Source organism: Sturnira hondurensis, unplaced genomic scaffold (assembly GCF_014824575.4).
Source record: "Sturnira hondurensis isolate 20B ecotype Veracruz unplaced genomic scaffold, ASM1482457v3 Scaffold0015793, whole genome shotgun sequence".
NCBI classification, from domain to species: domain Eukaryota; kingdom Metazoa; phylum Chordata; class Mammalia; order Chiroptera; family Phyllostomidae; genus Sturnira; species Sturnira hondurensis.
Window position 1 is genome coordinate 4,148,968 of NW_028088424.1, and position 5,592 is coordinate 4,154,559.

A 5,592-nucleotide genomic window follows, 5' to 3' on the forward strand; every position below is an offset into this window, starting at 1 on the left:
TACAGTGTATTGGCATGGAAATAACCTGTCCATTTAACAGGAAACTGCTGTGCCACAGGAGAGCCAGCTAAAGGTCAAAGACGCAGCCCGGGGGGAAACAATGCTTTCTCTGGAAAGTTAATGTTCATATAGATGGACTCATCCAGGGTCTGAACCCCTCTCTGTCCCAACTGTCAGCTTCACAATGAAGTGATGAGGGGCCAGAGTTGAAAACATGTCAGTGACCTGAGGTCACCCAACTTGAGCCCACCAGGCACCTAAAAGGAGCAAGTTCTTTACAGGAAGCTAGAGAGAGGACACAGGTGAGAGTTGAGTCTGGGAAAGAGGCAGAATTCCGGCCTGTCCCCAGAAGTGTGTTACTGCTGTTTGGGGTAACTCAGAAACTTGAATTGCGGGGAATCACGACTCTTCTGCACACTTTCAGTTGAGAGGGATGACTGAGGCGCTGGGCTGGACCCATACTCTTCGCAACTGCACTCTGGCTGAGAGCTGCTCTCACAGGTCCTTGGCTGGAGTGTCCACAGGCTTCACCTCCACTTAAAAAAAAACAGACTCCACATCACCCATCTCTACACACATAGTCTTTAGTTGTGAATAATACTCGATGGTCACATGGCTGTTCTCTCTGCCAAGCCCTGACTTCTTATATCCACTGAAGGGCAGCTCCACGGGGCTGACGTTGTAGTTGTTGATCTAGCAGACCCCTGCCTGCAGTTCAGTCACCACTCAGTGAGTGTGCTGGGAGTCCCTGGTGAAAACACCGCTGGCCAGTCCAAAAGGGTGTTGTTGGCTCTTTTCAGCTTCAGTGTCCAATGACAGAATGGACATAACTGGGCTAAAGAGCTCCTCTTTCACACACCTCACATTGTCTCTGCAGTTAGTCAACACACAGGGTCTCGTGTAATAGTCGTCCTTTAATCTGGGATCTTCAGGTGTGTACAGGTCTCCCCACACTTTAGCCACCTGCTCATTGGACAGTTTAACAAACTCAAAGACGTGCTCCTGGTGTGCCCAGTTGATGAAGGGGCCAGCCCATTCTGGTGTCTGCCAGAAGGGGGTCTCCAGTTTTTATCCTTTGGGTCTGTTTCACCACTTGCTTTGTGAGTTTGCTCAGAATCTGCTTTTGCGCAAACACACTTGTGCTGTTACAACAAACCTCGCCCTGCATGAGAAAGTTGGCTATCAATGCCCTTTTCACGGCATTCTCCAGGTCACAGTCTGAGAAGATGATCAGTGGAGACTTGACTCTGAGCTCCAAGGTGAGGGCCGTGATTCCTTTCACCGACATCTACATGACCTTTTGCGCGGGTGGGCACACTTCCAATGAAGGAAACCTTGGCCACGTCGCAATGCTGACACAGGAACTGGCTGGTGGTGGCCCCTCCTTGCACTATGTTGAAGCGGTCTGCGGGGAGGGCCACCCTAGATTCGGTGTAGATCTCAACCAGCAGCAGAATGGACACGGGCATGAAAGAGGATGGCCTGAAGGTCGTAGTAGCATTTCCACAAGCCAAGGCTGGGGCTGACTTCCAGCAGTAGATCTAAAAGAAGTAGTTCCAGGCCACTATGCCCAAGCACATGCCCAGAAGCCCCCATCTGGTGTAACCTAAGGACCCACCTGGGAGCTAGATATGCTCACTGGCCATGAAGCCAGCCAGGCCCGGGTATACTCCAGGCACCGCCAGGAGGTGTCAATGTCCCAGCGGCTTCAAAGGCGGACTTTATATTGTTGACCATCTCCACAGCAGCGATTTCTTCCTTCTGCTCCGTATGATCCTGGTGGCCTCCAAGAGGATTGGGCCACCGTCCAGGCCAGATTTCTTACTCTATATCTTGAAGGCAGCCTTTGCATCTCTAACAGTCAAATTCACGTTTTCTCCTGAACATGTGAAAGTAGCTATCACTTGGCTGGTGGCCAGCTCAGAGGCCTTCTCACTGCGGTAGAAGTCCCTAGGCTCCACATGGCCTCCACCAGGGTAGTTGTGGCTGCAAAAGGAGGTGCCAGTGCAGTGCTCAAGGATGCAGCAGAGGGAGGGAAGCACTGCCTGGCCAGCCTGAGGCAACATGCAGGGAGAGGTTCTTGGTCCCCAACTTAAAGGGAACACATGTAATTTTTTCCCATTGAGTATGATGCTGGCAGTTTTTCATACATGGCTTTTATTATGTTTAGGTATGTTCCCTGTATTCCCATTTTACTGAGAGGTTCTTTTTTATATCATAAATAGGTGCTGGATTTTATCAAAAGCTTTTTCTGTATCTATTGATATGTAGTTTTTATCCTTCATTTTATTTATGTGGCGAATCACATTTATTGATTTACAAATGTTTTGCCACCCTTGCATTCCAGGAATAAATCCCACTATATCATGGTGTATGATCTTTTTGATGCATTACTGTATTCAGTTCGCTAATATTTTGTTGAGGATTTTAGCATCTAAGTTCATCAGGGATATTGATGAACTATTTCCTTTTTCTGTAATGTCTTTTTCTGTTTTTGGAATTATGGATAATGCTGGATTTATAAAATGAGTTTGGGAGACTTCCTCTTCTTGAATTTTATGAAATAGTTTGAGAAGGAGAGGTGTCAGTTCTTCTCAGAATGTTGGGTAAAATTCACCTGTAAAGACATCTGGTCCAGGGCTTTTGTTTTGGGGGAATTATTTTATTACTGCCTCAATTACACTAGATGTAATCTGTCCATTCAGATTCTCTGATTTTTACTGATTGAATTTTTGGAAGATTATATGTTTCTAGGAATTTATCCATTTTGTCCAGATTGTCTGGTCTGCTGGCATATAATTGTTCACAATATTTTCTTACAATCCTTTGTATTTCTTTGGTGTCAGTTGTTATTTCTCCTTTTTAATTTTTGATTTTATTTATTTGGGTTCTTTTTTTTCTTGATGAGTCTAGTTAAAGGTTAATCAACCTTATTTATTTCTTCAAAGAACCAGCTCTTGAATTCATTGATCTTTTGTATAATATTTTTACCCTATTTCATTTATTTTTGCTCTGATCTTTATTATTTCTTTCATTCTACTCACTTTGGGCTTTACTTGTTGTTCATTTTCAAGTTCCTTCAAGTGTGAAGTTAGATGGTTTATTTGAGCTTTTTCTTATTTTCTGAGATAGGCCTGTAATGCTGTGAATTTCCCTCCTAAGATTGCTTTCCCAGCGTCCCATAGATTTCAGATTGTTATGTCCTCTTTTTCATTTGTTTCAAGGTATCTTTTGAGTTCTTTCTTAACCTCCTTGTTACCCCACTCATTGTTTAATAACATGTTATTTAGCTTCCATATCTTTGCATATTTTTCAGTATTCTTGTGATTGATTTCTAGTTTCATAGCATTGTGGTGGGAGAAGATGCTTAATTTGATTTCAATCTTCTTAAATTTACTGAGACATGTTTTGTGTCCTAACATGTGGTCTATACTAGAAAGTGTTACATGTGCACTTGAAAAGTATGTATGTTCTGCTGCTTTGGGGTGAAATGCTCTGAAGATAAGAATTAAAGTAATCAGATCTAGTGTGTCTGTTAAGGCTGCTGACTCCTTGATTTTCTACCTAGAAGATCTATCCATTGAAGTCAATGGAGTGTTAAAACTACCACCTATGACTGTATTTCTGTTCATCTTTCCTTTTGTGTCCATCAAGATTTACTATACATATTTTGGTGCTCCTATGTTGGATGCATAAGTGCTTACTAGGGTTATATCCTCTTGTTGGATTGTTCTCTTTATGTAGTATCCTTTGTCTCTTACTATAGCTTGTTTTTAGAGTCTATTTAATCAGATACAAGTACTGCTACCCCAGTGTTTTTTTTCCTTTTCCATTTGCATGAAATATATTTTTCCAACCCTTTACTTTTAGTCTGTGTGTATCTTTCTATCTGAGGTGGGTCTCTTGGAGGCAGCACATATAGGGTCTTGTTTTCTTATCCATTGAGCTATCCTATGTCTTTTGCTTGGAGCATTTAAGCCATTTATATTTACAGTAATTATTAATAGATACATGTGTAGTACCATTTTATTGTTGGATTGTTTTTCTCTGTGTTGTTTTTTTTTTTGCCCTTTCTTTTTTTCTTTTGTTTCTTCTTCTTAAAGCAAGCTCTTTAACATTTGCTGCAGTGTTGGCTTGGTGTTAGCAAACTCCTTTATCTTTTCCTTGGCTGGGAAGCTCCTTATTTCTCTTTCAGTTTTAAATGATAGCTGTGCTGGTAAAATAGTCTTGGTTGTAGGTCATGGCTTTTCATCACCTTGAATGTTTCACACCAGTCCCTTCTGGCCTGAAATGTTTCTGATGAGTAATCAGATGAGAGTCTAATTGGCACTCGCTTGTAGGTTAATTCGCTGCTTTTCTTTCATGTTTGTTAGGATTATCTCCTTGTATTTAAGCCTTGCCATTTTAATTATGATATGTCTCAGTGCAGGCCTCTTTGGGTCCAACTTGTTTGTCATTCTATGATCTTCCTGGCCCTGTGTTACACTTTCCTTCACCATATTAGGGAAGTTTTCTATTATTATTCCTTCAAATAGGTTCTCAACCCCTTGCTCATTCTCTTCTCCTTCTCGTAGTCCCATGACATGAATATTGTTATCCTTCATGTTGTCCAAGATATTTCTTAAGCTATCCTCATTTTTTTCAATTTCTTTTTCTTTTTGCTGCTCTGCCTGATTGTATTTTTCTACCCTCTCATCTAAAACCCTGATTCTATCCTCTGCTTCATCGAACCTACTTTTTTCCTTCCAGTGTATTATTTGTCCCAGATATTGCATTCTTTATTTCTGACTGGTCCTTTTTTATAGTTTTTATTTCTTTTTTCTTGCTGTTGAGTATCCTTATAATCAGTACTCTAAACTCTATCTGGTAAATTGCTTGCTTCCATTTCACCTAGTTCTTCTGGAAAATTCTCTTCTTTCACTTTGTGTCTCTTTCTTTTTCTTCTTTGTCTTCACTGCTTTGAATTTTCCACCTCAGATGTTAAACTAATCAGCCATCAAACTGACCAGTTGTTAATCTAATCAAGCTGTAATCATCAGTCAGGCTTAAGTGTCACAGGGTGGGGCAGAGTAATTCCTTCAGAGAGTATTATTGCTTCCTATCAGGCTTATGCCATTCAGAGACGAGTGCTCTGCCTGAGAGAGATGGCCTCTGCAGTTTGTGAAATGATTCATCACATACATCCTAGTGGCTGTTCCCTCAGTTCTCTTCCCAGAGCCACCAATTCTAGACTCTCCTCAGGTGTTTCTAAAGGCTCTTTGCTTCTTCAACTGTCTCTCCCTGGCCAACAGAACCCCTGCTGCCATTCACAGATGGTTGTTATCTGGATTCCTTTCCAGCTCTGGTGGAAATTTATCTGGTTGTTATCTGGTTGTTATCTGGATTCCTTTCCAGCTCTTGGGGTTTAGACCCTACATTTCTCAGGGGGTAGCCCCCAGCCACTGAAATAACCCTCCAGAACTTCAGTTGCTTTCCATGGGAGTCCAGCCAGCCCTCTTATGTCTCCTCCACACTCCCTACCAGGCACATTGTGCAGAAGGTTTTTCCTCTGTCTGTCCATGGTTGTAAAGCTTCTATCAGCTATTGCTCAAC

The 5,592-nt window shown here is 42.0% G+C and overlaps 1 pseudogene; it reads right to left on the reverse strand.

Annotated features, from left to right (window-relative positions):
* Positions 1-537: 537 nt before the first annotated feature.
* LOC119000577 (4-trimethylaminobutyraldehyde dehydrogenase-like) lies at positions 538-2,066 on the reverse strand (annotated as a pseudogene).
* Positions 2,067-5,592: the final 3,526 nt, after the last annotated feature.